Below are 12925 nucleotides of genomic sequence, written 5' to 3'. Positions count from 1 at the left end.
GAGAAATTCAACAATCTATTATGAAATTAAGCATACTGTCGCAGCATTGTCATACTATAAACTTGCAACTGGATCAGCTTAGGTTTCCTTTTGTTATGAGTACAGTGATACAGCTTACAAGTTAGCATATCCAAATACATATAGATGAATCACCATAATGTAATCAAATTTAATCAGTGTTCAACTGCTCTTGGTTAACCAAATATTCATTACACACTTAAGCTACAAATTAACAAGCAGAATACTGAGCATGGGTTATAGTGATCATGAGATATGGCTATTATGTATAGACAAGAAAACTAGTAGTAACAGTTGCAAAAATGGAGTTTAAAAAGAAAACTCTCTGAAGACATTAGACTTTTCAATTTCTTTCTAACAAAGGAAAACTGGGATAGCATTTTCATTCATAACACCATTGATAGCATGTCCATAAGTTTTCAGAACATCTTTCTTTACTATTTTACTGTAGCACTTTTTGATGAAGCAAAAACATTAAAACCTAAGAATGAGAAGCAATGGGTAACTAAAAGCATAAAAATTTCCTATGAGAGAGACAGGTTTCTGCAATATTCCTATAAGAAATAAAGAGTAACTCAAGAATTTGGATATTATTCTAATGCTTACAAAGGAATCTAAGGCAGAGTAGACAGACGGGCTACAGAGCTGCTGGATGACAATCCAATAACAAATTCATTGAACAAAATGACATCCATGAGGAGAGTTATACAGAAAAAACTTGCAGCTCACTGCAAATGTATTGTTAGCACTAAACCCAAAACCAGTTGTGAAAAACTTCAATGACTATTTCAGTTCACTAGTTGAAGATTGTACTCAAGTAAAATGTATTGCAGTCTCACGTTCCTCCAGTAAGTCACTGATGTAAGATGCCTCTATGTATGCTTATGAAACGAAACTCTATGAAGTTATAAGTACAGTCAAACTATTAAGCAACAAAAAGTCAAGTGGCCATAATGAAGTACCTTACTTCATATTAAAAGCATGTGCTCACCACACAGCAATACTGTTGACAGAAGTGTTCAACTGCTCTTCAGAAACTGGTACCTTTCCAAACGTTCTGAAAGTAGCAAAAGTTTCACTGCTGCTAAAACAATGTCCTTCTGATGTAATATCAAATGACTGAACTGTGCCACAGTTAAGTTCCTTTTCGAAACACATACACAAACTTTTTATGACGAGGTATAAATTTCATAAATATTCACCTCTTAGTATTGAACACCTTAGCTTTACAGAGTCTAAATCTACACAAACAGCAAGTTTTGAATACTTAGACTTTACTTCAAAAGTCCTCAATCAACACAGAATAGGTGCAGGTTTTTTCCTCGACGCTTTGGACCAGGCGTGGCTCGTAATTAAATACTCTGATGCAGAGTCGCCCCCAAATATATTTTGTTTGCCGATGAGACAAACATTGCAATAAATAGCAAATCAAGTGTAGTCTTAGAAAGATCAGCTAATAAAATATTTGTGGACATTAATCACTGGTTCCTAGCCAATTCTTTGTCACTAAACTTTGAAAAAACACACTACATGCAATTCAGAACTTGTAATGGGTGTCACATGATGACAAGCAGATAGAAGAAGCAGACAGTGTTAAATTCTTGGGATTACAGCTTGATAATAAATTCAACTGGGAGGAGCACACCACGGAACTGCTGAATCGTCTTAATAAATCTCTATTTGCAATTAGAATTGTGTCAGACATAGGGGATATAAAAATGAAAAAGCTGGTATACTATGCTTACTTTCATTCCATAATGTCACATGGGATTATTTTTTGGGGTAATTCATCAAGCCAAGCTAAAGTTTTCAGGGCACAAAAACGTGCAGTAAGAGTTATATGTGGTGTGAACTCAAGAACATCCTGCAGAAACCTGTTTAGGGAATTAGGGATACTAACTACTGCTTCCCAATAAACTTATTCCTTAATGAAATTTGTCATTAAAAATATATCACTTTTTCAAACCAACAGCTCAATTCATGGAATCAATAATAGAAATAAGAATAATCTTCACAATGATTTAAAGTCACTTATTCTTGTATTCAGGAACACACATTTTTCAATACCTTGCCAGCAGCCATAAAAGGCTTAACAATCAATGAAATTCAGTTTAAGAGAAGCCTAAAGGATTTATTGGTGGCCAACTCCTTCTACTCCATTGATGAGTTTCTCAGTAGAACCAACTGATTTGTGTGTGTGTGGGGGGGGGGGGGGGGGGGGGGAGGGGGGGTGTAAGTACAATCTCACTTCCCCAACATTTCAGTGCAGTAACGTGTTCATTGTAAATAAGTATCATAGTATTTCTATAACATGTTTATTACCTTATAAATAATTTTTTTTATTTTAAATTCAGTGCATTAGTGTTTGTAAAATGATTCTTTCATATAGTGTTTATTTAAAAAACTGGGACCTATGGGAGGTACATTAGCTTATTTGTTTCAGTTGTAAATATTTGTCATGTATTATTGTGTTTCTGACATGTTCTACAACCTAGAGGACCTCCTCACTAGACATCAATTAGAATGAAAGTAAATCTAATCTAAAATTAATTTCTGAGCAATGTGTTAGAGATTTACATCATCAGAGCGCATTTTGCATATTTCCCACATAGATTTCAATAATGCTGCTCAACGTTTCTGGTCCTGTTCATGTGTGATATCAAGCGATGTTCTTCGAACAGGTAGTAGCCAGTCTTCAGGCTGCCCTCGAAATGCTTCTTAGCTCTATCTAGCCGAAGTCTGGGGGTGCGGCTTCTGGTGCGTACAGCTCTTACGGCCGGCCCGTAGGCTCTAGGCATTCAGCTTAGAGCCATCAGCACATGGACTGTGTTGTCGAATGCCAACGTTGAGCATGCCGATTTCAACATGGTGCTGAACGCTGAGAACCGATGTGACTTAAATTGTACGTTACAAATTTACAATAGTTCTCCACATAAGATAAAAATTATTTCATCATTCTCGCTTTTTAGCAAAACTCTAAGATCATTCTTACTTGATCACTGTCCAAATCAAGCAGCAGAATCTCTTCAACAGTTGAATTACAAAACTTAAAAGAAAAAAACGGCGAAATATCTTACTGCACGTAGTGCAAGATGTCCTGTACATTACGCCAATGGAACAAACTCACTCGTCAAAAGGTGTGCACTTTTAATTACATAACATCGAATATTACCATATATACTTAAACTAACAAAAAAGTGTTGGAACCTTTAAAAAACACGAAGGTTAGAACAAAATTTATTTAGATGTAGTGGGACGCGAATTACAAGCCCACAATGTTATATTACGAGTCCGTGACGCTACTCATTGTGCTAATGTGCCCACTTCAGTTGTCTGGATACCTATCTCGTTACTATATCCTGAAAGCTTCACTCGTAGCTAAATTACCAATTGAATTATAATTATAACAAATTTTACCAAAAACAAAGCGTTTTTAATGGATCCTCAACGTGACGTTGCCCTCAAATGGCACACTCTTATAATACACAAATTACAATAATTATTTTACCACGAATATGACGTTTCTCATAATTTCATTACAATGAATCATACAATTAATGGCTGTTTTTGAGAGCTCCTCGGAGTGCTGGTGCCCAGAAACTGTTTATATACATACGACGTTCAACTGAAAGGCAAAATGGTGCCTCAAAACACTGCACTGAAGGGAGATGACATGTTTGTGACGTAGGTGGCGTTCTGCTGTCTCATTGGTCAATGTTGAAGCGCGTGTTCAAAATATCTGACATGCTAGATATTGCTCTGCACGTTCGGGAAGACTCCCCAACGTGCTATTCCACACTCTGACGTCAGAAACTCTGCACGCGTCCGTGTCCGCGTCGTTGTATCTATACGTTTCTGTCTGGCACCACATAGGGATCAACTTAATGGCTTAGCTCTGTTGAACACTCACCCTTACATTGATTGTCCTTTTGGTGACGTAATTAACCAGTTTGCCAGGAAGAGAACCACGATTGTCACTTTTTTTACATCATAAGATGGCATTGTCTTGTATATGTGTGTAACCAATTTAAATAAAACTTTCATAAACTTTGCACGTGACTTGATTATTTTTCATAATGGTAAAAGTAAAGGTAGCTTAAGATTCCTTTAGCGCCCCCTTCTTGAGGTTTTTCTGTATCCGCCACTGGCTTATGCTAAAATAGAATGAACAGAATTACTGAAATTTTGCTATGGATCCCAATCTGTATTATGCTTTGATGCGTCATTAATCGATATTTAATAATATTGTTTCGAAAGCATTTTAGATAGTTGTTTCTGTCCTTCCATTGGCTATTCTATCCACTATTAAAATAAGTTTGGAAATCCCTCACCGGAGTGCACAAGGCTATGGTAACATAAGTATAGCCACCTAGCGAGAGTTTCACGAACAATTAGTAGAACAAAGAGCGCGAAGTACGTTCTTTCACTTGCCGAAGGTGTTCTTGGGCAACAGGCATTATTTTTGTGACACTGTTTCTTTTTGTGAGGGTATTTGCATGAGCGAAGTGAGCTGTACTATCTTCCGAATAACTGCAGCATACCATGAGTTAAAAAACAGCACAGTATGAAATAAGAGTGCAATTCATCAGGTAAAAATTTGGAACATGTCAGTAGGATGAAAATGAAGGAACTTTGGGGCGCCCAGACCTGACCTGAAAATCAATCAAGAACGAAAACAGTGTAAATCCATGCAAGGGTATACATGCAATATTAACAGAACAATTTGTGTACAATGCAGTTGAGCAATTTGTAACCTCCCCCTCACTTATCGACCTTAATGACATTGAAAAATTAAACTGCGTGTACCTAATGGGAATTTGGGAAAAGCAATCGTCACCGAAGTTAATCTGTCAGTAAAGAGGGAGGAAAGGGTTACATCTAAATGAAAGGAAAAATGCAAATGAAATTGGTGGAAATTAATTTTGAGAAAAGGGTAAAATTAATAAAGAAAGTAAATGTGCGGTCGTCACATTAACAATTAATTGGCGTTAATTAGATATTTGAGATTTGGGGAAAATTACGGTCGCCAGTCCTATGGACAACTACTATAATAACTGAAAAAGAAAGGTTATTGCACATATAATTAGCACTAAAAGCGTGGCAACTGAAGGTTGACATATGTTGTGTGAAAACTGAAAGTTTGTCAGAAGTAATAAATTTCGCTACACTCTGACTTAATTTAGCAAAAGAATTAATAAACCCGGAAAATTGAAAGTTAATTTAGTGACTGAAATTAATAGTGAGATTTGTTTCTGAAGTACTACGAAATTCAGTAAAATAGGTTAGTCTTGGGCTACCTCAACAATCATTTCAAAAGCTACTTGGATCTACACAATTTAGAAATAAGAGAATTAACTTTGAACTTGAATTAAATGATTCTGAACAATTAACAATAGTAAAATTTAGTACATACCAAGCTGAGCTGCTGTCACAGGTAAGCTAAAATATGGTAACAAAACTCGCACTCTTAATTTGTGCTTGTGTAATCTAAATATTGTAGCCAACTATGAATACTTTAACTGAACTTTGAAATTAAAGCAATGAAATGGAATGATATTACTTTAATGCTGGCGTTTGAATTTCAACGACACTCGGGTTCATTTCGGAAAAGGAAGGGACCTTGCTTGGTAATGCAATTGGGACAATGAGCAACAAAGGTTCATGCTAAGTTGCTGTAATTTTGCGAGGCAAATGGAACAATTTTAAAAGCTGAGGTCTGCCATACAGTTCTAAAACTTTACGTGCTTGCAGTCTTCCTTGTTGGTTGATTGAAGGTTTGCAGTCGTCGGTCGAGCAGGTGACGACAGTCACTCATTGTCGGCCGTCGCTGTTGCAGAAGCTGGATGTTGGCGCGCCTTCTTCTCAACACAGTCACCAGCGAAACGAGCTCTTGATGTGCGCCAGCTAATGCTTCCCGTCCGCGACACGGTGTCAGAAACTATCATAGCAATTCGAGCGCAATTACATGCTGCCAAACCCCGAAAGCGCGGCAACTCGCGGGAGCGTCACACAACACACCTGCTCCACTGCACTACTCCAGCCAGACTCTGCTCTGCCCGTGCTCCACGCAGCCGAGTTCACACTACCAAAGATCCTAAACACTCTGGTTCTCCACACGACCTGTCGATGTTTTCGTTCGATAGCATAGTTTTCTCTAGGCAAGGCCCAGCGTAAAAATACAAATAATATTTACAAAACAACCAATTATACATCAACATAAATATATATATAGAAGTAGTAAAACAATTACCATATATAAAGACACAGAAATGTCAAATCTTGAGGTAACAAAACAAGGAAAAAAAATTATAGTACAATAGATGGAAATAGGAGGATATGCATTTCCGGCCTTACAAATTGTGTGGCTGTGGAGTGAAAAACGCATTTTTCTGTCTCACCTGTCTTGTTACAAACATTAGTCATAGTGCCCGGAATGTGGGTGGTGCCACAGGCTTGAAAAATTCTCACGCGAAGGGGAAAATAGAATTCCAGCAAAAAAGGCAGTGAAACTTCCTGGCAGATTAAAACTGTGTGCCAGGCTGAGACTCGAATCGGGACCTTTGCCTTTCGCGGGCAAGTGCTCTGGCTATGAGGATGGGGCGTGAGTCGTGCTTGGGTAACTCAGTTGGTAGAGCACTTGCCCACAAAAGGCAAAGGTCCCGAGTTCGAGTCTCGGCCCGGTACACAGTTTTAATCTGCCAGGAAGTTTCATATCAGCGCACACTCCGCTGCAGAGTGAAAATTTCATTCTAGGAAAGGCAATGCTTACCGCCTTTACGTAACGACCTGTAATGAAAATGTCAAAAAAAGGTATATGTTGAGTAAACTGATAGACTGCATTACATTAAATTTCGCGGCAAATTCGAACTGGCCTTAAGGAGCCATTGACAAAACAGAAAATTCCAAAAACTCAGGAATTTTTCGAGGTCTAGTTGATTTGACCGAAGAACCTGACGGCATCTTGAAGCAACAAATCGGAAAACCGGGTTTTCTCAGACCTCTCCAAAACAATTCAAAATGAATTGTTGGAATCAATTTACAAGTCATGCCTTAATCTGGAGAGGAATGAACTGTCGAAGACAAGTTTCCTTGCTGTCAAAGTTGACGAAACCACTGTTTGTACAAATCTGTCGTAACTGACCGTACTAACTCATAAACAGCTGCTGGGGAAATTTAACAAAAGATTTCCTTTGTACGAGCAAAAAGTCGCACTGCAGATGATGTAACTCCAGCTGTTCTCAGCGAGATAGAGAAAATGAACATAAATGAAACATCCGAGAAACTGATAACTCAACGCTACGACAGCGCTCCTTATGGGTGGCCACAAATGTGGAGTTCAGTCAAAATTAAAGTGATACATAAAAATGGTCCTTTCATTCACTGTTATGTACATCAGTTAAATTTAATGTTGAACGTTGTGTGACAGGCAATAAGCAAGTGCGGATTTTTTTCAGCAACTTGGAAATAATTTATAGCTTTTTTTCCCCCGTCTCTTAAAAGAACAGCCGTTCTTGATGACATAGTGAAGAAACGTCCTCAGTCCATCAGACGGAATTTCATATCACGGAACTTAACACCTACACAAAAATACCAGAGGGATACTGTTGAGTGCATGAAAAAAAAATTATTGGTGACGATAGTAAAGATTACAAGGCAATAAACAAAGCTATGGGACTCAAGGGTTTCTTGCAAGATGAAGATTTCCTCCTTTGGCAACATGTTTGTAAATAGTCATGCCTCATTGTGACAGTCTGTTCAGCCAACTCCAGCAAAGGAATATTGATGTACTGAAAACTGTTGAATATGTACCTCAGTTTGCAGCTTCTGTACAGCATGTTTTACTGTGGTGGCTAGACAGTGACGGTCACTGGGAACAGGAAGAGCCAACTGTTAAACAAGGACGTTTCACTGAATCAAGAGTGGTGTGTGCACAGACGTTTGTGACTGCATCATGACTCAGATCAGTGATCGATTCAGTTTTAGTGATGACTTGTCAGTCGCACACGTCTTTGAACAGTCGTTGTTTTCCCAGAAAAAGAACGAATGTAGCTGTCAATTTGTCTAAATTTCAATGTTCAGACTTCTGTCATGAAATGAACGAGTTATATAGCTGAAACGATTTTATGAAAGCATCAGTTGCTTTGACTTTGTTGAACTTTCTTTATGAAAACAATTTGGCAAAAGCATTCCCTAAAAGTGTTTAACTTCTGCAGATAACACATACATCAAAAAAAGTTTTGCACCACACCAGTTCTCAGAACTCCTGAAGGTTGACGTTGACTGTGGATATAGCATCACAGACACAGTCCCTTTGACTGTTCAGAGATGTCACTAAACCCGCCCAAAGATATAAACAACCATGCGTGAGCAGCGCCTATTAGACAGAGGGGGCTCGACAGCCGATCAGTTCCAGTCATTCCACCAGGAAGGAGGTACACGGATTGTGATGTCTGTAGTTCAACCATGCCTAGACGGTCAATACCGCAGTTCCATCATGTCCGCAATTTTACTTTGTGCCAGGAAGGCTCTCAACAAGGGAAGTGTCCAGGCGTCTCGGAGTGAACCTAAGCTATGTTGTTCAGACATGGAGGAGATACATAGAGACAGGAACTGTCGATGACATGCCTCGCTCAGGCCGCCCAAGGGCTACTATTGCAGTGGATGACCGCTATCTACGGATTATGGCTCGGAGGAACCCTGACAGCAATGCCACCATAATGCTTTTCGAGCAGCCACAGGACGTCGTGTTACTCAAACTGTGCACAATAGGCTGCATGATGCGCAACTTCACTCGCGACGTCCATCGCGAGGTCCATCTTTGCAATCATGATGCCATCCAGCAAGGTACGGATGGGTCCAACGACATGTCGAATAGACTGCTCAGGACGGGCATCATTTTCTCTTCACTGAGGAGTGTCCCATATGCCTTTAACCAGACAATCGGCGGAGATGTGTTTGGAGGCAACCCGGTCAGGCTGAACACCTTAGACAAACTGTCCAGCAAGTGCTGCACGGTGGAAGTTCCCTGCTGTTTTGGTGTGGCATTATTTGGGGCCGATGTACGCTTCTGGTGCTCATGGAAGGTGCCGGAACGGCTGTATGATACGTGGATGCCATTCTCTGACCGATAGTGCAACCATATCGGCAGCATATTGGCGAGGCATTCATCTTCATGGATGACTATTGGCGTCCCCATCGTGCACATCTTGTAAATGGCTTCCTTCAGGATAATGATATCGCTCAGCTAGAGTGGCCAGCATGTTCTCCAGACATGAACCCTATCAAACATGCCTGGGATAGATTGAAAAGGGCTGTTTATGGACGACGTGACCCACCAACCGGGATCTACGCCGAATCGCCTTTGAGGAGTGGGGCAATCTGGACCAACAGTGCCTTGATGAACTTGTGGATAGTTTTGCCACGATGAATACAGGCATGCATCAATGCAAGGGGTCATGCTACTGAGTATTAGATGTTACTTAGATGTGTACAGCTATCTGGACCACCACCTCTGAAGGTCTTGCTGTATGGTGGTGCAACATGCAATGTGTGATTTTCATGATCAATAAAAAGGGCGGAAGTGATGTTTATGTTGATCTCTGTTCCAATTTTCTGTACAGGAACCGAGATGATGCAAACCTTTTCTTGATGTGAGTAGTAACTTTTCCAGTGACGACAGGAGAGGCCGAATGCTGCTTCTCTATGTTAAAGTGAGTGAAAATATTCATGCGTAATACTATGAATGAGGACAGACTTTGTGTACTTTGGATGTGTTCTCTCTAAAAACAACTACTGAATCGGCCAAATTTCAATGAAATAGTTACAGATTCGAGATTTCATCTACAAACAAATGAATTAAGGCAAACAAAAGTGCTTTAATGGATGATTAAAGAAGCAATTCCTTTGTTGTAACTATCAGATTAACTTATGAAATTAAGTGCATAAAAAAGGGTAGTGCCATGTTTAGCCACCTACATTACGTTTTCCAAAACGCATCCTAATTAATAGCACAGCTTGTTGTGCCAAATGTCAAATTTGCCGACACTTCATCACAAGAAACCATACTAAAAACTACATGTTTGGGAGAGATTTTTCATGCGCCATATCACTTAAAATGTTTAAACTCGTAATATACAAATGTAAATAATACGACAAACACAGTATGTAAATTAACATGACAGTTGCTCATGTCAGCCAATTACAGCACAAGACTCGTGACATCACTACTGATTCGTCACGCGAACTCAAACGCCGCGGACTGAGCATATTAAAGTCCGAAGTTTAGCAATGAAAATACTATAAACATTAAGCGTACAGCAAAACACATCCCACCTTAAAGGTCTCTCCAAATCGCATCTTTTAATACGATTTTTTGTGGTAAACTGTCAGGAGAAACGACGTCAAAGGATATATAAGCTACCTATAGATGTTATCTTGGACTTAGCTTTTGATGTCATAGGAGGGGTCCACTGGTGGCCGAACCACCGAACCACACAATAACTCTAGGTTCGGTGTAGGGCGGCGGTGGGGTGAGTGGACTACAGTAGCCTGTTGTGAGGTTGTGTACCACTGAGGGCTAAGGGCGGGGATGATGCGCCTCTGTCGTTTCTAGGTCCCCAGTTCAATAAATACATACATACATACGAGGGGGGACCCAAAAATTACCCGGAACTTCTTTCTAGAAAGCATATACTTTATTGTTTTCAAATACAACCTTAATCTCCTTTGAAGTAATCTCAATTAGCATTAATACACTTGTCCAAACGTTCATTCCAGTATTCGAAGCACCTTTTAAATTCGTCCTCTTTGATACCTGGTAGCACTTTCATGACATTGAGATTTACGTCTTCCACATCCGCAAAACGCTTCCCTCTCAAGTCTCTTTTCATCCTCGGGAATAGGAAGAAGTCCGAGGGTGCTAAGTCCGGCGAATAAGGCGCTTGGGTCAAGGTAGTCATCTTCGTTGAGGCCAAAAACTGGCGAACGCTGAGAGCCGTATGCGCGGGAGCGTTGTCGTGATGCAGGAGCCACACACCATAATACCACAAAGTCAGATGTTTTCGCGACAAACTTCTGCGAAGCCATTTCATAACCACCAAATAGAATTTCTGGTTTACTGTCAGGTTTTCAGGGACAAATTCAGAGTGTACGATCCCTTTGATGTCAAAAAAACAGATCAACATCGTTTTCACATTCGATTTCACTTGTCGAGCCTTTTTTGGTCAAGGTGAGCCAGGTGACTTCCATTGTGGTGGCTGTTGTTTGCTTTATGGATCGTACCCATAGCACCATGACCATCACCTGTAATAATTTAGTTGAAAAAATGTGGATCATCTTTGAACGCGTCCTTCATTTCGAGACAGGCTTGAGTGTGACAATCCCTTTGATCTCCGATAAGAAGTTTCGACACGAATTTTGCTGCCACTCTTCGCATCCCCAAATTGATGGTCAAGATGTGCTGAATTGAGCTCCAGGACAACCTGGACAAGTTCTCGAGTTGGTCGATTGTCCTGCATTGATCTTCACTGATGAGATCATGGATTTTGTCGATGTTGTCTTAGCTTCGAGCAGTTGAAGGTCGACCAGAACGTGACTGATCTTCAACCACCATTTCTCCCATTTTAAAGCGAAAAAACCATTCGCACACTTGCGTTTTACTAAGAGCATGGTCTTTCTAGGCTGTCTGAATCATCGCAACACTTTCTGCTGCATTCTTGCCGAGCAAAAAAAAAAGAACTTCACTGCCGCACGTTATTAGTAAGAACTAGCCATTTCCTCGTGTCATGTCTGCACTGTACGCACACTCAAAGAACTGTCAAAGAAACCACACTTCTCACTGTTGGGTAACGCTGCATGGCAGAATGACTCAGCAGAGCTCCTAAAACAACCCTCTGGCAGTGCAACCTGCTACTACAAGTACACGATGTGCAGCATTACGATTCCGGTTACTTTTGGGTCCCCCCTCGTACATACAAGGCTAAGAAAAATGGCGAATATCGAGAGAATCAAGAACTGTGCTATTGAATACCTTCATTGGAACGGAATGATGCCCAAGAAAATTGCAGAGGACATGCAGAATACACTTAAGGACAGTGCTCTGTCTTATGCAACAGTGAAAAACTGGGTGTCCGACTTCAGACGTGGAAGAACGAGTTTAACAGATGTGCAAGGAGCAGAAAGCCTGTCGCTGTTGCCACTGACGAAAAAGTAACTGCAATTCACAATACGATTTTGCAGTGTCATCTCACAATGTTGCAGCACATTGAAACAAAATTTGGAATCTCCCATGGGCATGCTCAAGACATTGTTGTGGATATTTTGGGAATGTGCAAAGTTTCATCTCAGTGGATTCTGAAAGACTTGCATGCAGATCAGAGATGGGAGCGTGTGCAGTGTTGTGAAGAAATCATCCGTCAATTGCAAGTGGATGAAGATGGCATTCTTCCAAGGTATATGACAATGGATGAAATGTGTGTTCACCACTTTGATCCTGAGACAAAACAATAGTCACAACAATGGAAACATCCTTCATCCCTGGGTGCAAAATCAGCCGGTAAGGTGATGGCGTGATCCTCTGGGATGGAGAAGGGGTAGTTATGGTGGACTGCTTGCAGAAGGGTACAACTATCAGTGCATCATACTATTGCACGCTCCTGCCCCATTTGGGAGAAGAGTAAAGAAAAAAAAAGGCACAGAAAATTGGTGTGCGGAGTTCTTTTGCATTGGGACAATGCTCTGGCGCACAAAGCCCTCGCAATACTGGAAACACTGTGTGACTGCAGGTTTGAATTGTTACATCATCTGCCATATTCTCCAGATTTGGCTCCATCAGACTTTTTTCTTTTCCAAACCTAAAGAAAGACAATTTGACAATGATGATACAATGATTGATGCTGTGAATGCTTAA

This window comes from Schistocerca serialis, chromosome 2, assembly GCF_023864345.2.
Source record: "Schistocerca serialis cubense isolate TAMUIC-IGC-003099 chromosome 2, iqSchSeri2.2, whole genome shotgun sequence".
Taxonomy (NCBI): Eukaryota; Metazoa; Arthropoda; class Insecta; order Orthoptera; family Acrididae; genus Schistocerca; species Schistocerca serialis.
The sequence above is the reverse complement of the archived record's forward strand: the minus strand, read 5'-3'. Positions refer to the sequence as shown.